At 45.8% G+C, this 24,976-nt stretch overlaps 1 protein-coding gene across 2 annotated transcripts in view; it reads right to left on the bottom strand.

Annotated features, from left to right (window-relative positions):
* The window catches only part of Pld1 (phospholipase D1), a 216,052-nt gene that overhangs the window by 182,718 nt on the left and 8,358 nt on the right, over nt 1-24,976 (bottom strand). For both annotated transcript variants that reach the window (XM_041658928.1, XM_041658929.1), the window contains exon 2: nt 23,163-23,311. The gene's annotated coding sequence lies outside the window, so the exon portion shown is untranslated. The remainder of the gene's footprint in view (nt 1-23,162; nt 23,312-24,976) is intronic.

The following is a 24,976-nucleotide window of genomic DNA, read 5'->3' on the forward strand; positions in this document are numbered from 1 at the left end:
ATTAGTTTACATAGGGAACTGGAAAATACTATATTAATAGATGATGTCAATCCTAACTGTTCGACTGTACTGTATATAGACTACCCCGCTGTACTGTATATAGACTACCCAGCTGTACTGTATATAAACTACCCTGCTGTACTGTATATAGACTACCCCCCTGTACTGTATATAGACTACCTTACTGTACTGTGTATAGACTACCCCCATGTACTGTATATAGACTTCCTTGCTGTACTGTGTATAGACTACCCTGATGTACTGTATATAGACTACCCCGCTGTACTGTATATAGACTACCCCGCTGTACTGTATATAGACTACCCCGCTGTACTGTATATAGACTACCCCGCTGTACTGTATATAGACTACCCCGCTGTACTGTATATAGACTGTCCCACTGTACTATATATAGACTGTCCCTGCTGTACTGTATATAGACTACCCTGCTGTACTGTATATAGACTACCCTGCTGTACTATATATAGACTACCCCATTGTACTGTATATAGACTACCCCATTGTACTGTATATAGACTACCCCGCTGTACTGTATATAGACTACCCTGCTGTACTGTATATAGACTATCCCGCTGTACTGTATATAGACTACCCCATTGTACTGTATATAGACTACCCCATTGTACTATATATAGACTGTCCCGCTGTACTGTCTATAGACTACCCTGCTGTACTGTATATAGACTATCCCACTGTACTGTCTATAGACTACCCTGCTGTACTGTATATAGACTACCCCGCTGTACTGTATATAGACTACCCCGCTGTACTGTATATAGACTACCCCGCTGTACTGTGTATAGACTACCCCATTGTACTGTATAGACTACACCGCAGTACTGTATATACACCACCCGCTGTACTGTATATAGACTACCCCGCTGTACTGTATATAGACTACCCCGCTGTACTGTGTATAGACTACCCCATTGTACTGTATAGACTACACCGCAGTACTGTATATACACCACCCGCTGTACTGTATATAGACTATCATGCTGTACTCTCTAAAGAATACAGATGTTAATCTTCCCATGAAAATGCATCCTGGCTCCTATTAACCTTCACCTCTCTGTCTTCCCTCCCCAGCACCCTTCCTAGGCTCAGGGAAGCACTATTCACTTTTTACCTTATGACATTAACAGTTTAGTTTTATTTAAAAATAAAAACGAGTAGTATTTGTCTTTGGGAGCTTAGCTTATTTCATTTAGCATGATGCGGGGCAAATCTTTCCAGAGGCTACTATGGAAAGCGTGAATAATAAAAATGATCCAATCAGCAAAGGAAGTCTAATGATGTTGGATGTAGGAGGACGTGGAGTTCTGAATGGGCAGAAGTAGATTGGTGTTCTGGGGGTAAGACAGAGGTAACTCACGGGAACACACCATGAAAGACCAGGGACTGGAGGGACAGAATGACAGCCGGATACAGAAGGTTTGGTCCTGTGGAGATAGGGTCGTTCTTGCTGACTACATCTAGGTTCTCCATGACACACAAGGTCTTTATTGAGAAAGGAAGGAGAAAATGTAGGTTTGGGGAAGAAACAAAGTTTTGCAGGAAGATAAGACCATGAACTCACTGGGGAATGTATACAGAGTTCTGAGTGGGGGCAAGCTGAGGAGGTGGGAAGAGGCCCAATTACACGTCATTGGTATGGGGGGCTGGTGTTCTCCAGGCACACTCAGCTCTAGGGGGGAAGTGCAGAGCTCTGCCTGTGTGGTCTTGATTTTAACACGGTTGAAAAGTCTGAAGGAAGAGAGGCAGAGAGGCAGAGAGAATAATCTCAAATTTGGCTAATCTTTAAAATATATTTTATGTATTCTCTCTCTATCTCTGTCTGTCTGTCTCTCTCTCTCTCTCTCTCTCTCTCTCTCTCTCTGTGTGTGTGTGTGTGTGTGTGTGTGTATGTGTATGTGTGTCCACAGAGGACAACTTATAGGAGTTGGCTCCCCTTCCTCTATGTGGGTCCCAGGGTCAAATAGATCATCGGGATTCACAAAGCTCCTTTACCCATTGAGCCATCTCACCAACCCTTATTTTAACATTAAACAAACATGTGAATCACTCATGCCTGGCTGCATTAATAAAAGTGAATTTGTAAATCCATAGAACTAAAGAATCCATAGAACTAAAGAATCCATAGAACTAAACAATCCCAGCTTGTCTGCCTAAACCAAGGAGGAGCCACATCAGGAAATAGGACACCGATTCTGCATTATAGAATCCCACCTGCCAAGTAGGTAATTAAACAACACAGACGGCCAGAGAGCACTGAAGCTCAAGGGGCAGTCTTAATGGTTCCATCCTACAAAAATGTGATGAGATGCTATGTAAGGATGCTGCGTTGTTAACTTACCCCAAATAAAGATCAGGTCTTTCATGTATGAATATATGCATACATCCTCAATAGAGACAAGAAAATACATCAACCTGAAGTTCCCACTAGAAGAGTAATCGGGACCCTTCCTGCTGACTTCCTGCAAACGCTCTTCAGCCAATCACACTAAGCTAGATAGCCAATCATTTACACAGTTCCGGACACATTTCCTCAGCTTCACCATGAAGCCAAAGTCAAGTGCAGGTAATAGTGACTGGTCTTTCAGTTTCGAATTTGGATCTTCACATGGGTTGGTGACAAATGCTCTCTAGTCATGCTGGGAAGTGGCCACCCTCCTTGGTCAGTCACATAATCAGGGTATGGTTCATTAGGATAGTTATGCTATATCAACTATGTTATAGGTGGGGGGGGTTCACATGTGTGTACAAGCACACCTGTGTGCAAGTGTAGTGTGTGTGTAGGCATAGAGGTCAATTCTGGGTTATTGGAATTCAGGGCATGCCCTCTAACTTCATTCTGGGTTATTAGCCCTCAGGGCATGCCCTCTAACTTCATTCTGGGTTATTAGCCCTCAGGGCATGCCCTCTAACTTCATTCTGGGTTATTAGCCCGAATTTTTCTTTTTTAGACAGTCTCTCACTGGCCTGAAACCTGCTGCTTCAGTAAGGCAGGTTGACCACTGACCCTCAGTCATCTTCCTGACCTTGCTTCCCAACACTGGGGTTACAAGCTGTGCTGTGCAACAATGGTCTTCTACCCTATTAAGGCTCGTCACTTGGATTAGTTTAATAAAACATTGACTGGCCAGTAGCCACGCAGGAAGTAAAGACAGAGCTACCAGAAGAGGGGAATTCTGGGAAGAGGAAAGGCTTAGTCTGCAGTCGTCACCCAGACCAAGAGGAAGCAACATGAGAATATCTTGCTGATAAAAGGTACCAAGCTGTGCGGCTAACACAAACAAGAATTGTGGGCTATTTTAAGATGTAAGAATTAGGGCTGGAGAGATGGCTCAGTGGTTAAGAGCATTGCCTGCTCTTCCAAAGGTCCTGAGATCAATTCCTAGCAACCACATGGTGGTTCACAACCATCTGTAATGAGGTCTGGTACCCTCTTCTAGCCCGCAGGCATACACACATACAAAATATTGCATACATAATAAATAAATGTTTTTAAATAAAGATGTAAGAATTAGTTCATAAGAAGCCTGAGCTAATAGGCCAACCAGCTTATAATTAATGTAGGTCTCTGTGTGTTTCTTTGGGACTAAACGGCTGTGGAACTGGATGGGACAGAACCTTTGTCAATCTCTGTCAACAAAACTGCACGCTCCTGACTTTTAAAATGTGGGGTCTGAGGACAGAACTCAGGTTTTTATGTTTGCAGTTTTGTTCACAGGAACCCCCCCCCACACACACATACACCTCATTAAGTATATTTTCATTACTTTTTTATTTTTAAAATTCTGTGTGTGCATGTGTGTGTGTATGCGTGTGTGCATGCCCATGTGTGCTTCCATGCACAAGTACACATGTTTGTGTGCAGACACAGAGGCCCTGGAAAGCACTCGGTTCAGCTCTACCGCTCTGCACCTCACTGGAATGGAGGGGCATCTGCAGACTTCCAGCACACACAATGCCTCATGCTAACTCACACCTTCCAGCCTTTGCCATCTCTGCCTTCATCTAGGAATGCACTGAACAGTTCTGATGAGCGTATAACTTCAGCAGGGAATCGGGCATTCAGCACAGGTCAGAAATAGATGTGGGCCTACTGGGGAAGCTGGCCAATCACGACCATTCTGCTCTATCATCTCTGGCTTCCTTTGAGATCCCCAAGGCCACCTGCCATGCAGAAATTCCCATGAACTATCACTTGGCCAGGCTTTCAATGATTCTGTTCATTGCGTGAGGATTCATTAGAGTATGGGTATCTGCCTCCGACACAGGCCTCCTGTCTGGGTTCCTATGCTAGAATACCATCTGCCCTGAGTTGTTTTCCCCTTTCTTCCTTTTCCCTTGGCAATACCTCCATCGTCCTTGCAAAATAAATGCCTGGGTGCCCCCAAGTGGTCAATACTTCTCCCCACTCCTACTGCAAGAGCTGATTACGTACAAAAACAAGCAAACAAAACAAAAAAACAACCTCTTGATCATGCATAGTCTGCCTAGGAGGAGATACAATGAATTTGCACACACGGAAAAGTTTCTGGAATATATCGCACATGCTCTGACTCACTTAGATATCACCATTTCCAGGAAACAAAACAAAGACCTTTGTGAACGTTTATGGTAGGTGCATGACTGCTGGATGGGGGGTGGGCAGAATATCACAGAGGAGGCTAATGCAAGTTGACAGACAGAAGCCATCTTCCTAGTAACAGGAATGGTATCCGTGGGGGAAGGCGAGATGGCTCAGTGGGTAGGAGGGCTTACCACCAGCACTGACAGTGTGAACTGGATCACTGGGCCCCACCTGCCTGAAGAAGAGAAAAAACTGACTCCCAAATCTCTCCCCGTTCTCTCTCTCTCTCTCTCTCTCTCTCTCTCTCTCTCTCTCACATAAATAAATGCAAAAAGAAAGATAATAATAATAATATTCCTAAATTATCATTTGGAGAAAGTAAATATATTTTCCTGATAAGTTAATGAAATTTAGATACAAGAATTAATTTGACTTCTAAAAAAAGATAAAGATCTTTTTTCCCCTTGGAAAAAGAGTCCTAAATAGTCCAATCTGACCTCAATTTACTCTGTAGCCAAAGTTGACCTCAATCTTTTGATCTTCCCGCCTCCACCTGCTGAGTCTGGGATTACAGGTGGGCACTACTGCTTCGTGATTCATGGAGGACTGGGGATCGAACCCAGGGCTTTCTGCACAGTAGGCAACCATTCTACCCACTCAGTTTGATCCCATCCTTGACAATGATTTTTGAAAAGAAACTATTATAACTACAAGCCTTTAAGAACAAAACTAGCTTTTGTCTTTTCTTCCTGAGAAGAGTGACAGAGGAGTCTGTGGTCACAACACCACTGAGGAGGGCGACTGACAGGCACTACGTTCAGGTTCCAAGCTCCAAATATATCCACATTGCAATAGAAAACAGTAGCAAAATTACAGTTACGAAGTAGCCATGAAAATAATTTTATGGTTGGGGTCATCACAACACGAGGAACTGTATTAAAGGATCACAGTGTTGGGAAGGCTGAGAACCACTGCAATAGGCAATCTACAAAACCTAAAGTAATGTGGGAATGTTTATTCTACTAGGGCTGAAATGGTGTTGAACTTGTCACATCTCTCAGATAACTGACCAGAAAAGCACCGCAGGGACCCGACGGAACAAAGAGTTCTAACAGTGGCCAGTGGTTTCCACATGTATCAAAGCAGCCACTGTCAAGCCCGGCTTGAGATGACAAAGAAGACCATTTACTAACGTTTCGTCTCGCTGCTGCCACTGCTCAAGCTACTCTCGACGTGTTTGAGCTTAAATTCTCCGCTGTTAGCCGAGTGTGTGACAGAGGCCTGTCATCCGAGTGCTTTGGAGGCTAAGGCAGGAAGATCTTGGGAATTCAAGGCTAGCCTGTGGTACAAAATGACCTGTCTAAATCAAGCAATAGCAACAATAGATAATAATCTTCTGTTAGGGCAGTGGTGGATCTCTGTGAGTTCAAGGTCAGTTTGGTCTACAAAGAGAGTTCCAGGTCAGCCAGGACTGTTACACAGTGAAAGTCTGTCCCCAAAACAAACAAACAAATAAACAAAACACAAAAACCTTCTGTTACCAGAAGGACTAACATTTGCATCTTTGGTTTTTTTTTTTTGTTTGTGAGGCAGCAACTCACCCTACAGCTGATCCTAACCTAGAACTACACTACATAGCCCAGGTTGGCTTCCAACACATGGAAATCCTCCTACCTCGTGTTCTCAAATGTTGACGTTACAGGTATGAGCCTGTAACCCATGGCTCTGCATCTGTTAATGGGACCTTTATTCAAATTCCCACTGAATACTTACTATGTGCTAAGAAATCCGTAGACACTGAAGGTTCAAAGTTGAATAAGAAATGGACCACAAAAAGCTGAAGAGCTCATGAGGCAAACCATGCACAGAACTCTGGGCGCAGGGAAGAGACAGACATGACCCAGCTTGCAAGAGAATGTGTATCAAGGTAGACTCTACAAAGGTACAGGATGCTTATCTACAAGAAAGGAAGAGCATCCTACTGAAAGAGTTCCATAGCGAGAGAGTACAAGGCAAGTTCTAGCACCAAAAATCCCTGTAGATGAAGATTGGGGAAGTGAGGAAGACAGATTTGAATCTAATGAGAAGCATAGAAAATTTTAAGTTTGAATCTGAGTTTTAGAAAGACTGCCTAACTAAATCTAGAGGTAGAGAATGAACAGTGTTCCATGAGCTCACAGGGCCGATGGCTGCAGAGAGAAATGCAGGGTACCTCTGAGGAAGGGCTTAGCAGATTAGAAAGGGACAGGGAGACAGGGAGGTCAGTCAGCATCCACATTTCTCACTGAGGCAAGGAGGAGTTGGCCAGATGCATAAAAGCAGAGCATGTAATGGTGCTCATGAGAAGAACACAGGAGAAGAAGAAAGGAGGAAATCAACAGATGCAAGCAGGCCAGGCCGCGGGGCAGCTGCACAGACTCCTGGCTGGACTGGGTAATTCCGAGGCCAGGGGTTCCAGGAAACCTTGGCAAGCTGGAGAGGAAACAGCATTGAGGTAAGGCTGCAGCCTCCAGAGCTTCTTCCACACAAGCTGGCCGAATCAGGAGAGCCAAAGGCCACAGGAAGGCTGGTCAAGAGATGGGCTGTACATTGAGAGAGACTCACGCATGAGGTAAGTTCCCAGGGAAGATGGAATCCTGGTCACAGGGCTCTGCGCTGTTGTGATTTAAATGTAAAATACCCTCCATAGGCCTGTGTGTCTGAGCTCTGGGTCTGTGTTGGAAGGCTGAGGGACTTTTAGGAGGTGGTTTCTCTGGAGGAGGAGCGCTACGGGGGCTGGCCTCGAGGCTTTAGAGTCCAGCCTCAAATCCTGTCCATCCTCTGCTTCCCAAATGCTGATATAACCTGAGCACACATCGCAGTCTACTGCCCTGCCTTCCCTGCCACAATGGCTGCATCCTTCAAGCTGCAAACACAGAGAAATCCTTCTCCCTTTGGGTAGCTTTGTGTCACATGGTTTGCCATGACAACAAGAGAATGGCCCAAGGCAATAACCGGAAAATGGGGGATCCCGCAGTGGGGGATCCCCCAGATAGTCCGAAAAAAGAAAAGCACACAAGGGCTTTCCAACTGTAAGTGAGCAGAGGGGGTTCCTTCTGAGATTCTCTTGGAGAAGAAAGCAATAAGGTCTATGGAAAGAGGCTAGAAGTTCCCCATTGCTCCCTGTGTGTCAGGTCTTGTTCTCAGCTCTGAGAATATGGAAGTGAAAAGGGAACTTCCCTGCTATTGTGGAATTTAGGAGATCAAGAGTTCAAAGATAGGCTCAGTTACACAACCTGGGCTACATGAGACTCTGGGGGAAATAAAGCAAGCACATGATGAGGTCCTAACTCTTCATATTCACCAGGGAAATTAAAACTGCAACAATGAGTCAGAGACGTGGCTCGGCGGGTAAGGGTGCTTGCTGTGTGAAGGTGAAGGAGAGAACCAGCTCCCACAGGCTGTCCTCTGACCTCCACATATAAACCATGGCACGTGTGTGCACACACAGCCCCCACAGGCTCTTCTCTGACCTCCACACCCACGCCATGGCATGTGTGTGCACACACAGTTCCCACAGGCTGTCCTCTGACCTCCACATATAAACCATGGCATGTGTGTGCACACACAGCTCCCACAGGCTGTCCTCTGACCTCCACATATAAACCATGGCATGTGTGTGCACACACAGCCCCCGCAGGCTGTCCTGTGACCTCCATACACGCGATATGGCATGTGTGTGCACACACAGCCCCCACAGGCTGTCCTGTGACCTCCATACATGCGATATGGCATGTGTGTGCACACACAGCCCCCACAGGCTCTCCTCTGACCTCCACACCTGCGCCATGGCATGTGTGTGCACACACAGCCCCCACAGGCTGTCCTCTGACCTCCACATATAAACCATGGCATGTGTGTGCACACACAGCCCCCACAGGCTGTCCTGTGACCTCCACACACGCGATATGGCATGTGTGTGCACACACAGTTCCCACAGGCTCTCCTCTGACCTCCACACCCGCGCCATGGCATGTGTGTGCACACACAGTTCCCACAGGCTGTCCTCTGACCTCCACACCCACGCCATGGCATGTGTGTGCACACACAGGCATTTTATATTTGATAGTCTTAAATATGTATTTGTTTGTTCCCTTAGTTATTGATCAATGTGTTTGACTGCTCCATTTAGCAGAGCCCCCCCACCACCTCCTCCCCTCCTATCTTCAGCTTCATGCAGAGGTTTAGAAACAGGCGCAGTCAGATGACTGAAATGCTGTCTGCCGCATTTGTAATGAGAGGTCGGTCTCAACCACGGAGAGATAGACCAGGGTATTTCTTGAGATAACTCACTGCTGCTTGCATGGGAGAACTGTAGAAACTGAATGCTAGGTAGCTGCATCTTTATTTAGCTCCTTCTTGCACGCACCATATTCGCTCTCTCACTTACTGCCTGCCGGATGTGGGCACTACCAACAAAGCAAAACCAGACGTGGGCCCTACAGAGAACACTACCAACAAAGCAAAACCAGACGTGGGCCCTACAGAGAACACTACCAACAAAGCAAAACCAGACGTGGGCCCTACAGAGAACACTACCAACAAAGCAAAACCAGGTGCACATTTGAACAGCAATGGCGGCAAGCAAGGCAGCTGCAGGAGCAAAACCTGTGATGACACAGCAGCGGCAAGGTATCTCCAATGATCACTATTAATGTGGCGATCTAAGGAGTAAGCGTGCAAGCATGACAGTGTGAGCCTTCAGCTCCTGTCTTACTCCTGAGCAACATTCCCTGTTCTCCTCAGAGACCACACCTACCCTTAGCAATGTAGGTATGGTTTGTCTGTCTGTGGTGAAACCATCCCCCAGGAAGATCTGGGTCTCTTCCTCCAGGGCTTTCTCAAAATCTTTGTTATAGCCTTTTCCCACTTCCTTCTGGCAAGTCATAGATACTGCGTGATGCCCGTGGGGCACACCTGAGCACGTTGGCTTAGTGCCTTCCAAGCACAGCCATGCTGCTTTTGATCAGTGAAGGGCTGGGCAGACCATTCAGTGGGTAAAGTGCTGGCTTTGCAAACAAGAGTACCTAAGACTGGATTCCCAGCACCTACGTGAAGGAAGGGCATGGCTGTGTCTGCACTGTAACTCCTGTGCTGGGGAGGGAGAGCATGTACAACATGCCATCCTGAAGTGGTTCACGTACGCACCTATACACCCAGCACTAGGGGGTGGAGATGGCATAAGGATCAGGCATTCACGACCTGCCCCAGGTACACAGATAGTTCAAGGCCAGTCCAGGCCACTTGAAACTCTGCTTGCCTTTAACCCCAGCACACAATGGGCAGAGTCAGGCAGATCTCGGTGCATTTGAAGCCAACCTGGTCTACACAGAGTGTTCCAGGCCAGCCAGGTCTACACAGTGAGACCATTTCTCAAACAAAGCAAAATAAACATCTCTCATGAATATCTGATGACCATCCAGCCTCTCCACCTCTGAACCACATTCTGGGAAAGTCTCACCAGCAGTGTCCGTCCCTGAGCTCCCACCAAGCAAAGAACAAGCACTACTCACTGTAGGGATGAACACAAGCCTCCATTGCAAATGGCGCCCGAAGAAAGAATGGACTCAAATGGGTCAGAAGCTCCCACAATAAAGGACCATCTCTGCTTGAAACAAACATTTACAGCAAGTTACCCATTTCTGTTTCCAAGAACTTAAATCTGGGGGTGAAATGGCTCAGCAGGTATGGGCACCAGAAGCTGGGTGCAGACCACGAGTGAGGGTCTAAGCTCCATCCTGCAGACCCACATGGTGGATCCAGAACAAACTCCTCTCACCCTGTGCGTGCTGTGGCTCACACAAAAAATAAGTGCATAGAAATGCAATTAAAAAGGAACTCCCGGGTTTGGGCCTGGTGGTGCAGGACTTTAATCCCAGCACTTGGGAAGCAGAGACAGGTGGATCTCTGTTAGTTCCAGGTCAGCCTGGTCTACAAAGTGAGTTCCAGGACAGCCAGGGCTATATGAAGAGACCCAGTTTCAAGAAAAAAGAAAAAGAACTTAAAGTGATAGAATAGTGATTCTTGCTTTTCATAAGCAAACAAAAATAAGTAGACCCCTAAACCTCCCAAACATTAACTCAATGCCAGGTTCTATTATCTAAGTGACTATATTTCTTTTTTTTTCTTTTCTTTTCTTTTTTTTAAATATTTATTTATTATGTATAATTTATTTATTTATTATGTAGTATACAATATTCTGTGTGTATGCCTGAAGGCCAGAAGAGGGCGCCAGACCTCTTTACAGATGGTTGTGAGCCACCATGTGGTTGTTGGGAATTGAACTCAGGACCTTTGGAAGAGCAGGCAATGCTCTTAACCACTGAGCCATCTCTCCAGCCCTAAGTGACTATATTTCTACCCTATACTTCTGGCATCCAAAAATGGAGGCATGGGATTATTTTTAAGATAACTGTAGATAAGTGTAGAAGATTCCTTTGTTTTAAACTTTGAACTGAAAGAGCAACACTGATTATTTTAAATAGTTTGCTGACCAAAAATAATTGGTAAAATACAATGTTTTAATTGTTTATAATGTTTTCTCTTAATTGTACATAGTGAAGTGTACTTAGGTGGGCTTTGCCCATTGTAAATGTATGGTTTTATTATGATAAAGTCAGGAGTGAGCTGACAAGATGGCCCAGTGGGTAAAGGCATTGCTACCAAGCCTGACGATGTGTTTATCTCTGGGACACTTATGACGAAAGGAAAAACCTGACTCTGAAAAGTTGTTTTCTGGGCATTCACAAACACACCCATGGACACACACACTCATGCACACACACACACACTCATGCGCACACACACACATATGCACACACACATATGCACACACACACTCATGCATACACTCATGCACACACACATATGCACACACATATGTACACACTCATACACACATATGCACACACTCATGCACACACATATGCACACACACATGCACACACATTTGCACACACACACATATGCGCACACACATATGCACACACACTCATGCACACACACATATGCACACACACTCATGCACACACACATATGCACACGCACATACATATGCATCCACACATGCACACAGAAACAAATGTAAAAAATAAAGAAGAAAAAGATCAGTTATCATATGTATCCAGAAGATCAAAATAGGTGCAGATAAGGAAAAACATTTAAGTTGTTAAATACTGAGTTATATTTCCATTAGTTCTAAAAACAGTGCTGCATTGGATGTGGTCACAATGGCAGATGGCCCTCAAAACTCTTCACTCATCTCATGAAACATAAAAACATCAAGTCTTAACTACCTATGATACATGGAATATAAGAACAAAATACTAAAAAGCACAAACTGCATAACTAGTTCCACATTGCCATCTGAGGCAATACTTACAATAGCATCCACAGAGCTCTGTCAGACACCGGAAAAGAGGAAATACTCGCTGACTTGGTTTTTACCCTGTATCTGTCACTACTTGGCAATTAAATAGTAAGGTGGCATCTTGACTTCACTGCAATGAGCCACAGTCCCCAACATGTCGCTTCTGTGTGTGTCTAGTTGGGGCCAGCCTCTACGACACTGTTTCATCAGAGCTAAAGCAAGGAAGGAGGCAGCAGTCTTTTTATAGTCTTCCCTAGCTACCAATCAGCTACTAACCTTGATGCTGTGAAGGGATTCTGGAGACTGCATCCAGGGTGATTAGGAAACAAGACAGTTCCCCTGGCAGGACCAAAGTCATTCACTGACCGTTCTTAGGACTCCCACACTTCAGCGACTCAGGCCTCCACTTCTGCTCACGGTAATTCTGTCTGTACTACCTCTTCCTAGTTGGCCATCCAACCCTACAGGTAAATAAGTCATTTCCCTGTAAGAAACCCCTAAATACATGTAATTTACTAACCCCACGTCGGCGGCAAACTTAGCGAGTTCCTGGTGTGAAATCATCCAGAAAGACACCCCTTCCACAGGGGACGTTTCTGAGTATATAGCTATAATGGCAACGCAAAAGTAAGACTGTTACTTCAATCTTTGAAAATGGGGTTCATAATAACTAAGAGATTCGCAGAGTGGCCAGGTGCAGCAGCTTTGTTGACGGGCTTTAGCTAGTAAGATGTGACAGTGTTAGAATAATGAGGCAGGTCTTCACAGGGAGATAGAACCTCCCCCGCCTATCTTCATTCTTTGCCCACAATGTGAACCGGATGTGTCAAGCACCAGACTCCCTCTCCCACAAGGACCACATCTTGGAGACATCACATTAGAACTGCTGAGGCAGAAGGTACCTTGGTCCAGACACGCCAGTTTTCAAGTGTCTGCATCTAAATTGCTTTTGCAACAGAAGTTGAACACTACCTTGGGAACTGCAACACTCTCAGAAAAACACAATCCCTAAATGTCTTTCTTTCACTTTCCTGTTTTCTTCGTAAGAGACTTCTACATTTAAGTTGCTGTGTTATAGCAACTTTAAATGTCACTGCTGTGCACAGGGGACACGTTAAATGTTTAAGGGGATAAGAACAGACACACAGCCACAGTAAAAAGCCCATCCTTATTTTTACACGCTTCTACGCTTTGGCAAAAGAATATGAGAAAAGCTTTTACCATCTGCAATAAATGCCTTACAAAGCCACAAACTTTAATTCCCGTGGAATAGAATTTCATATGGCAAGCCTGTAGTTATATCCAGACTTGCTTGTTCTCACTCATCCCACAGATCTGTCTGCAGAAAATGGACTTTGCTATATCTCCCGATAAGGGCACTCTTCTCCGTGGAAGAGCCATCCTTTTCCCAAACCAGCAACCTCTCACATGTCCAGGGCATACCATTAAATTTATTTATTCATTGTGTGTGTGTGTGTGTGTGTGTGTGTGTGAGAGAGAGAGAGAGAGAGAGAGAGAGAGAGAGAGAGAGAGAGAGAGAAAGTGTGTGTTTTTCTGTGTGTGTATCACAGCATTTAAGTATGGAGACCAGAAAACAACTCAGGAGAGTCAATTCTCCCGTCCCACCATGTGGGTTCCAGGAATGGAACTGAAGTCATCAGGTTTGGTGGCACACACCTTTATCTCCTGAGCCGTCTCACCTCTCTCCAGTGTGCTTTGTGCTGAATGCCAACCATGCAGCCACTCAGAAACTTATCTGTTCCGCAGTCTTCTTCACACACCAGGAGGGTCACACAGATCTACCATGTCACTAGATCACAATGAGGAACCTGACGGACATATCAAGCAGGGGACAAAGGACCAGGACCAGGCAGTGACCGAGGGGAAAGGAGAGACTACAGAGCAGACCTGCAGAGACCTTCAGCTCCTAGGGCTGACTGAAAAGGCTAGATCAAAGTACTGACAAGGCACGATCGTGTTCACAGGCCATTCCCCAAACCGCAGCAAATCTGATCCCTCTTGAGAGGCAGGAGGGGATGATTTACAGATCACGATGCCAGCTCTGAATGGATGAACAGCACAATGGCCGTTCTCTTCCCAGCCTGGGTCAGTGCTGGGCCCAGGCCTCCTTCCTCTCACATTCTCTTCAGCAAGGGTCCTGGCTTCTGAGTTCTGGGCTTCTCTGCCAACACCCTCCTTCAAACACTGACGCTGCTTACAGTTCTTCTGTCTCCTTACGTCTATTTGGCACCTAAGTCTCTGGCCATTCTGTGTCCACAGAGAAGGAAGTCTAGGAGACATTTGTAAACTTAAAGCTTCTCTCTTCCATTCACCATCCTCCCTCTCGTCTACCCAGGACCCCCTGAATTCCCACAGGTATTTATTTCATCAAGCTCAAATCAAGTGTATTGAATTTTTAATTGGTCCTCCCTTCCTGTCTTATGCCTAAGTCTAAGCTGATTCCAGTTCAAGCCCTGGCCCCTCCATGCAACCAGCAGCCAGGGCCACGGCCATTTTTACCTACTTCTCTATACGTCATCTATGAAGTATGGGGGAGACAACTCAAAAAGAACATCTTACATTCTAGGAACAAGAATGGATCTGGGATCCTGGGGATCAGTGTGCCCCTGGGGATCTACAAAGGGAGATGGGTCTTAAGCCCAGAGCTTGTAGGAGCCTTTGGAGGGGGAAGAGGCTGTGTTCCGGCCTAAAGGCAGACTACAGCAGTCACTGCAGGAAGAGGCCACAGGAAGAATTAGCAAGGGCTGCCTCTCCCCCTGCTGATATGAGTCCCAGGGACCCAAACCCATTATCTCCAGGCAACATCGGGAACTAGGAACGTGCTGCAGAGTACAGATAGAACCCCAGCATCCTTTACGGTCCTCTTGCCTGGATGCTCACACTTGAGAATACGAATCCTGGCATCTGACCTGCTACAGGTGGTCACCAGGTGTGGGTCGTCACCAGGTGGTGGTCACTGGACAGTGGGTGGTCACCAGGTGTGGGTAGTCACCAGGAGATGGGTGGTCAGCTGGTAGTGGTGGTCACCAAGCAAAAGACTGTGAATGGGGTAAGGCTCTAGGAACGTGTGTGAGGGTGCCAAGATATCAGCAAGGATACACAGAGGAGAGTTTTCTTAAATGTCCTGAATTGGCGGCGGGGGGGGGGGGGGGTCTGGTGTATGCAAATCACAGCCTCTTGGGAGGCTAAGGCAGGAGAATATCAAGCTTGAGGCCAGATGTTTAAAGAGGACTATGGAGCCTCATGCCTGAAATCACATCACATGGGAGGTTAGAGGCAGGAGGATCAAGTTCAAGGCTAGCACTGATTACGTGAAAGAGTTTTTGGAGGCCAGCCTGGGCTACATGAATAACATCTTGCCTCAAAGATGATCTGAGTCCTACAGGTAGATCTCCATGCTGTTCTTTATTAACCTGGACCTCATTTAAGGTCTGGGGACCCATGTCATGTTCTTCCGTTATTACTCTCACTATCTTACTAGAGCCTTTTCCCTCCTTTGCCAGACATCTCTTCAAATTGCTGTCAGAGCACACTGTCCAACGTAACTCCAGTGGTGTCCTGGGCTCTGGAGGAAAACCTGAAAACGCTACCAGTCAGTTGTTAGATGTAGCAATGATTAAAATTAAAGTAACTTGTATTTAGCCCAGGGGTAATAAAGTACTCAAAGCTGATGGCAGCCTTATGATTTCACATCTTATTAATCCCTCTGCTCTCCAGGACACTCTGGCCTGCTCACCAGTGTGACACGCCGTGACACACATTGCTGCCTCTCCCCACTGTCCCGTAAGTTGAACATGTTCACGTGGAAGTTGAAAAACACTGTATACACCACAGTTGATTTTTTGCTGCTAGTCCTAAGAAGGTGATGGGCAAATGTGGATGGGATGTGTGGTGCCTGGTGCTGTCACACTGTGAATAAGTAAACAATTGAGGCATGTTCGTCTAGCAAATCAATGAATTCATAAGCAAGATGCTTAGCAAGCAAGCGGCATGCAGGAGTGTGTCAGATTTCACATTTGCTTCCTCCTTGCACTGCAAAGAAAACAGGGGTTGCTTTCACCAATTGCAGTTGGCTATGCATACCAGAGCTGGGCAAAACCCAAATGAAGGTGACATTGAACTCCTGATATTCCAGCCTGTACCTCCCAAGTGCTAGATTCTAGCTTTAGCCAGCATTCCTGCCTGGAGATATTGGAAGTGTCATTAGACAAAGGGGGCTGGCTTCCTTTGGGCCTCCTGGGTATGAAGCAGCTCCACAGGACCTGGCTGGAAGAACTTCCTCATGGGGTTGAGATAGAAGCTGTAGGCATCGGGGTGTCATTTCCTTAATATGTTCATTTGTTCTTCTCATGCCGTACACTGTGAATGTGAGCATTGCTTAACAAGTGAGCTATGCATATTTTCTCATAAGAAGGGTAGATACTTTATACATCTCTTCCTGGTTTCACATCCCAGTCATACCATGTCTGATATATTTGTGCTTCGACAGTTCTCTGTTTCCCCTTGAGTTCTCTGGGTTTGAACCCAGCTCTACCATTGAGTTAAATCCCCAGTACCTATAAGCTCTTTCTGAATAAGGAATGGCTCTTCCTCAATTTGTCCTCCACGGCACTAATCATAAATAGTTACAAAAAACGGTCGGCAACGCTGGGTGCGGTAGTACATTCCTTTAGTTCCAGCGCTCAGAAGGCAAAGGTAGGAAGATCTCTGTGAATTCTGAGGCTAGCCTGGTCTGTGTAGAGAGTTCCAGAACTACATAGTGCATGAGAACCTATCTACAAACAAACAAACAAACACGGTCAGCAATGTTTGAGGGATCGGATTCAATTGTTGAGCAAAAGTGAACTATTGTCGGTCCTCAGAGAGCAAGCAAGTGTCTCAGACAATAAAGAATCACAGTTGAAATGGATGCTGCTCGTCTTGGGAGGCAGAAGGAGGAAACATTTAGTTCAATAGACTCCCGGGACCAGAGTGCAGAGATTTGTGGACACCAGGGCCAGAAACACAGGCTCATAAGAAACAGAAACGACTCAGCTCCACCTTAAGCCCGGGTTGAGAACTTTGGGTCTTTCCACCCTGAGCGTCAGTTTCGTCTCTTGTGACACTGGGGTTGCAGAAAATTGCAGAATCCTGTAATTTCCCAAACACTCGTACGCACTGGAGTTCTTGAAAGTAGGGTTGGAGAGATGGCTCAACGGTGAGAGTCAGTCGTGCTCTCGGAGTCTGGCTCCCAGCACAAATGTCAGGCAGCTCACAACTGGCTGTAAATCAAGTTCCAGGGCCTTCTCTGTCATCTGTAGGCACCAGGAATGCATGTGCACACATATATACTTGCATGCTACACACTTGTACAAATAAAAATGAATTAATAGTAATAATAGTAACACTGAAAGAGTCCCAATAATAATAGTAAAAGAATTCCAAGCAGATAGGCCAGCACTAACAAGACTCCAATTACAGCCCAGGCTGGCCTTGAACTCACCATGTAACCCAAACTGGTACTTTGAACATCTGGTCCTCTGCCACTTCCCAAATGCTGGGATTACAGGATGTTCCACTGTGCCTGGTTGATATGAGGTGTGGGGGGAGCCCACAGAAGTGGATCTGTCCCACCTTTGCTGAAGGTCAGAGTTCAGACCTATTCCTTCGGAGTTATTAACAGGAGGTTTGACCTAAGGAGTGGCTACTAACAGGATGCTTTGACCAAGGGTGTGGTTACTAGGTGCTTTGAGCACTGAGAAGGTAATTACTTTGTTTGTTCTTTGTATCTTGGTAAAGAAGTCTCTTGCCTTCCCCCTCCTCTTTGGGTTGGGGTGTACAAAGCCTATGAGAAATAAACATGGGACGAACTCAGTATTTATCAGTTGTTGCTTTTGCTTTCTTAACCTCACGCTTCCCTCCAAGCAAGGATGACTAAGCCAAGCAAGCCCCAGCTGACGCTGCCATGTTGTTGCCCGGATGCGGGATACAAAGATGGCCCTCAGTGTGGAGCTCACGACAGTGGTAGTGCAGCACAACCAGGGTTCTGTGCATGTGAGGCACATTCTCCATCATCTGAGCTACATGGGTATTTATGTGTACCTGGATACATATGTGTTCTGTGATACAAAAGTCTTCATTTTAAAGTTGATGTAGTAACTGATTCTACCGGGTCCTGTTAGGCTCTGCTGAACTCTTTCATCCATTGCCAAACTATGGTGAAAGAAGATCCCCATGCTTCCTTCTAAGCATCTTGCTTTTGTATCAGAGTTTGCTAAAAGAACACTCCATTATTTGACAACTTCCAGCACCACCCAGCCCATCAACAGTTTACCCACCACCTTCTCAGGACTAACAACAAAAACCAACTATAGTGTGCAGTGTTTTTCAATTTCCATGTAGACGCACTCCTATCATGGCCAAGTCCAACTTATGGGGCAGTGGGGAGAGATGCATCAGCACAGTGCGTGGTCTTTCTACCTTGAGAAGTAGATAAAAGTGAGTCGAGATCCAGACACAGAGCAAGCAAGGTGTGACTGCCCCGCCGATAAAGGTACCGAGCCATGTGGCTAACATAGACAAGAATAATGGGCTAATATAAGTTATAAGAGTTAATAAGAAGCCTGAGCTAATGGGCCAATCAGTTTATACCTAATATAGACCTCTGTGTGATTTCTTTGAAACTTAATGACTGTGGGAACTGGGCAGGACAGAAACCTCAGACAACAGAATGGCACACAAGGACAACTGCATCCACATAAAACCCGAGAGAGCATGGGAAGTAATTCTAGACAAAAAGAATAGAATAAGGCATGGCTTATTAATAGCAGCACTTTCTTGGGTGGGCTCTGCTCCTTGAAAAAAAAAAGTGTCCTTGAAAGCAGAGGAATTAATATCACGTAAAATCATAATATAGCATGAAATTCTGAGTGCTTAATCTTTGGATTTATAATCCATTGTGTTTAATTTTAAAACATTGCTGCATTTAAGATCTTACTCTTAACATTCCTAAAAATTGAACACATAATCCCAAGGAGCTGAGAATAACACTGAAATGTATGGTACTTCGGTACCAGTCTATAGAAATGGTTCTGAGAAGAAGGACTTCTGACTGCATCGATCCTTTCTTCTGCTCCTTCTCTCACCCTCTCCCCCCAAAAAGGAAGAGTCCCCACACCTGCCGCAGGTACACAAGGACCTGCCACCTTAGGCTCTTCAGTCCATTCTATGAGGACTTGCCACCTTGCTCTTCAGTCCATCCTACACCTGGGTGGGGCTGACTCAGTAATTCTTAACTGCTCTCCTGGGATGGCTTTCTTCCCAAGCCTACCATCAAATTGCTGTGGCCATCCATAAGTACCATTATGGCTGTGCTTGCTGACCAAGTCCAAAGCCCAGAACACCTCAGCACAAAATCCCAGCTCTCGGAAGCTGAGAGATGGCTCAGCAGTTCAGAGCATTTGCTGCTCTTCAGAGGACCCGACTTCCTGGCATCCATGCCCAGCAAGTCACAATGGCCTGCAACTACAGTTCCAGGTGACCTCATCACCTCCTCCGACCTCCATGGGCACCGGAACATGGGTGGCACCAGTTCATGGGCTGGAGTCCCACACTGCATAGAAACAAGTAAGGGAGCTGAGCACTCGCATCTTTGACTGTCTGCTTCCTGACTGTGGACGCCATACGACCAGCTGCCTCCAGCTCCTGTCAAAGAGACCCTGACAGACCGCGCCTCAACCCCAAACGAGGCCCTCCTCCCTCAAGTGGCTTCTGTCAGGTGTTTTCTCACACAAACAAGAAAGGTAAGAGGTATATGCAACTATCTTACTAATGGGAAAAAGGTTGCATTACTACCATGAATGAGGGTTTTATACTTATTTATTTTGGGTCTCCAATGTAAAGCAAACTGAAGTTGACTGAATTTATTCCTCTTCCATTGCTGGAACATTTGAGAGCTTTATTGCATCTTATTGCTAACCTTCCTCAAATGTGTCATGAGGTTGTCACTTTCCATGACTCATTTTTAAAACAGACAAATATAAATATCACCGACTCTTGAACGAGACTTTAAAAGTAGGGAGAGATAGTTCAGTGGTTTAGGGCATTGTTGTTCTTCCAGAGGTCTTGAGCTCAATTCCCAGCACCCACATGGCAGCTTACAACTGTCTGTAACTCCAGTTCCAGGGGATATAACACCTTCACACCAATGCACATAAAATAATAATAAAAAAAAATTAAAGAGAGACTTTAAAAGTAAAGAGGACATACTCAAGCCACCGAATCCAGGTAATCTAAGAAAGACTGGTCTACCATATAAGCAGAATGGCAGGAGATGGGGAGGGCTAGACACAGAGGCAACAGATGCTAACGCTCTGGAAGAGCTTAGAGACAATAACAGGTCAGTGCCCAGGAGTCTGCCACTTACACAACCCCTGTCAAATAACTCTCAAGCCAGAGCAATGGGCCTGCATTTTACCACTAGGCTCTGCCTGGGAAACAATTCCAGGCCCACCCCCTGAGGGAAAGAAGATCTGAAGACCCCAATCAGCCTAAGACATTTTCACTGGTTCTTTGATGTCAACCTTGATCCATATCAGCTGAGGGCTGTAGCCATGGGGACCAGAGACAAGATAAAATTCAAGCCTTAAGTACAGCATTTGGCCTCTTCCTGGACCAACTTGGTTTATATTCTATGACAAAGAAATAAAATAACACTTATTACTTCTAGAGGCTGGTCTAGTTGGTAGTGCTTGCCCAGAGTACACAGGCTTTGGGCTTAGTCTCCAAGTCACATAAACCAGGTAAGATGATACACACCTGTAATGCTAGCACTAAGGAGGTAAAAGCAGGAAGATCAGAAGTTCAAGGTCATTACTTTCAACACAGTAAGGTCAAGGCCATTCTGAGTCACAGAAGACCCTGTAATAATTAATAATGATAATGATGATGATGATAAAATAATCACTTCTAATCATTCCCACTCACTAAACACATGATCATTTTATTTACAAAAGACTCGCAGTTTCCCTGAGTCCTTGGACCTAGGAAGAAATAACTAACAGTACCAGAGGCTTAAGAGAACTAACTACTCTACCAGAGGTCCTGAGTTCAATTCCCAGCAAACACACAGTAGTTCACAAACATCTATAATGAGTTCTGGTACCTTCTTTGGGCTTGCAGGCATATATGCACGTAGAATACTGTATAAACAATAAATAAATCTTTTAAAAATCAAAAAGAAATAACTAACATTTTAAACAATTTCTGGTAGCTTAGTGGTAGAAGTCTTGCCTAACATACTCAAGGTCCTGGATTCCACATCAGCACACACACAAACCACACACACACACACACACACACACACACACACACGCACACACAGAGAGCAGAACTCAAATAACATTGCTCAAAAGTAAAATATAACTAAAGAAGAGAGATAGACCTGGATAATAAATAAATAAATAAATGCTCAAAATATAAGATAAATAGCATTAGTTCATACCATATAAATATAAGTAATTAATATAAATAAATTAAGTAATAAATAAGTGAATGAGTTCTGAGACAATTTTTCTATGCTCAATAATTCCAAATGTCAGTAGCTACCTGCCTTCCTAAGAAGTGTCTCGTAACAACTTGCACCCAAACTATGACTGTTTTCACAAGATGTGTGCACCATTGACAGGGCAGAGAAAATTTGGCTTCATAATAGAAACAGCTACAAACATGTCCTCGGCCAGCGATCAAGGCGAATGTCACGTGTAAGTCGTCTGATCATGAAGTCAAGGGAACGGCATTTCACCTCTGTGGTTTCCCTCGCCTAACCCAGTCCGTCCATAAGAAATCATCAAGAAACCCAAATGACAGACATTCAACAAAACAACCAGTCAGTGCTCTTCAAAGCTGCCAAGGTCATCAGAAACAAGGGAGGCCCTAGACAGGAGAGCCAGCGCAGCACAGAAGCTCTTAGTGGTAAATCGCAAACTCTGAGGTGATGTCCTGGATAGGACACAGACGGAGCAAATGAATTCTGAAGAAAGCACGGACGTTAGCTAGTAATGAGATACGGCACTGCAGATGCATCGTAGACAGCGGAGCCATGCATGTGGGGCCCAACAGAGTCCTTCACCCATGTATCCAGGGAAGTCAAAGGCTGACACCCCTGATGTCCCTTTGGGGACATTCTCTATCACCTCCATACCTCGTCTGTAGATCTAAGACAAACACAATTTTTAAGTATATAAAATTGGGTTTTAAAAAATAGTTTACACATTATTATTGTGCGTATGAGGTCCCTTCCCACTGTACCCTGGAATGGGCAATGATTCCACTTGTTTTAATCACCTCTCGAAGATGTCAGTTCCTATCACCATAGCGTTGAGGGTGGAGATTTTAACACATAAGTTTAGGGAAAAATAAATATTGTTTGAAGATTACTATTAAAGAAAACTGAATCCTACTATCAGATCAAAACACCAGCCCACTTCAGGTGACCTGGCACAATTCTTCTACACGGTCCAGTCCTGGTTCGAATGGATGCACGCAGGTATACCCAGCTTTCTGATGTCACAGGACTGGCATGATGTCATCATCTACAAACTCCACTCCTGAGAACTGCACCGTCAAGTTAGAAAAATCTTTCCTGGTTCAAGTAATTTTACAGCATATCTATTCTCAGCCACATGCGGCCCACGAGTCAGAAGTGCAGACTTGCCTACCAGTCCTAGGACGTCAGCACTACACCACAAGAATCACTTCCTAAACTCACTAGCTTCCGCTGAACGTTTTTGGCACCAAAGACTCTGTGCTTGGGAGACAGCCCAATGCCAGCATGAGCAGGGACCCCCATGAACGCAGGGTGAAGGCTTTAATTGTCATCTATTAACCTTGTTCGCAACAGATATGCCTCAGAAATGGCCTCACTGTTAGCCAACACGATCCTGTTTCCTCCACTGAGGTGAGGCAGGACACACATCACCAACACACACTTCCAGGCTCCTGGTAGTTCACGGTGTAGGAGACGGCCTCCTCGCCTGGAGCATCGCAACCAAAAACTACTGTTCGGATACGAAAATGGGAGAGGCGTCCAAGTCTGTCACGCTTGCGTCACGCTGACTCCAGTCCGCTCACTCCCTCCCCTCACAGGTAACTCACCTGCAGGGCAAATACGAGCATCGAAATCAAGTCCCTGTGCGTTCCAGATAATGAACGATGACATTCACAAAGGAAGTTCCAGGTTTTCTCTCTTGTCTGTTGACTGTAGTCCTTGTTCCAAATGTCAGAGGTTTCTCAGTGCGGAGCATCTGCGAGGGCAGAGAAGAGAGGTGAGAAGTCTATTAACAGAGGGGTGACTTGGGAACCCAGACTCAGACCAGTATTGGGTGTGTTTGATGAAATGCAGGCAGGTTCATCTAACAGGTAACTCAAGAACACCTACTACACAGCAGACACACACATGCTCTCCCAGCTCAGGTCCCTGCCATTAAAGTAACCCACCCTCAATCCTGCCCCCCACCCTCACTCCTGCCCCCCACCCTCACTCCTGCCCCCCACCCTCACTCCTGCCCCCCACCCTCACTCCTGCCCCCCACCCTCACTCCTGTCCCACACCCCCACTCCTGTCCCCCCACTCCCACTCCTGCCCCACACCCCCACTCCTGTCCCCCCTGCCCCACTCCTGCCCCCCACCCCACTTCTGCTCCACACCCCCACTCCTGTCCCCCCTGCCCCAACTACTGCCCCCTGCCCCCATCCCCTGGAATTCTGAACCTGGCTGGATGCAAAGGCTTGGCCTTCTCCTTGTTACAGTACAGTCAAGAAGACAAGACGTGGAGAAGTGGCAGGACACCCAACACCCTTCTCTAGTGTACGCATACACACCACACACAGGACGCACACACATCACACACACACGATGCACACACATGACACAATTTTAAATGCTTTAAGGGGATAAGAAGTTGATATTGCCGGGGGCATTCTTCTCACAAAGCTGCAGAATATGAAGACAGTGTTCTCAACACAACATGAGCTGGCTCACTCTTACATGGATAGTGCACCCTACTGTTTTATAATTCTTGAAACATGTGAAAAATGCATGTCCATATGTCCACACGCTGGAAAACCCCAACATTGGAGAGGCAGGAATAAGAGGACAACTGGGGCAACACAATGAGAGTCTGTCTCAAAAGCAGCGACTGAGAGGGTCTGACTTTGCAAACTCCATTGTAAGGAAGGGGCTTCATCTTATGCTGTAGAATGAGTAGGGGCCCATGGCAGCTCCAGAAATGTGCAGAATTTGAATGGACACCCTGAAAATGGCCCATTAAGAAACTAGGGAGGAGGGCCATAAAATTTAATGAGGTCCACATGTTCCTAGGAAGCATCCTGTCCTTGAAGATACCTTATCAGTTATTAATGGCCCTTTGTTAGGGTTTTACGCCCCAAAACTGATCAATGGTTTCAGAAACTACCTTACCCTATGTCCTCCTTACCCAGTCCCAAGACCCGGGACATGAACTCCCCTGATTATGACGTTTCCCCTTTAAAAGCTCTCCCCTCCCAGGCTCAGAGCTGCACTTTCTCACCCACTGTGTTGGCATGCTGGAGGTGTGGTCCAAACTTGAGTTTGAATATTACAAACCCTCTTGAGCTTTACATTGGAATCTGGTCCCATGGAGTTTGTTTTTTTGGGGATCAGTAACTTGGGAGTAACACAGCAACAAAAAGAACAAATTACCAAGTAAATGGCCAGGCGGGGGTGGCGCACGCCTTTAATCCCAGCACTCGGGAGACAGAGGCAGGCGGATCTCTGTGAGTTCGAGACCAGCCTGGTCTACAGAGCTAGTTCCAGGACAGGCTCCAAAGCCACAGAGAAACCTTGTCTCGAAAAAAAAAAATCACCAAGCTAATGTCAACATACATAGCCTAAAATTGGAATTATCAGAAGCACATGGTTTCTATCTTCA

The sequence above is a fragment of the Microtus oregoni genome, unplaced genomic scaffold (genome assembly GCF_018167655.1).
Source record: "Microtus oregoni isolate MIOR12 unplaced genomic scaffold, Mior012 000010F_ref0000083, whole genome shotgun sequence".
Lineage (NCBI taxonomy): Eukaryota > Metazoa > Chordata > Mammalia > Rodentia > Cricetidae > Microtus > Microtus oregoni.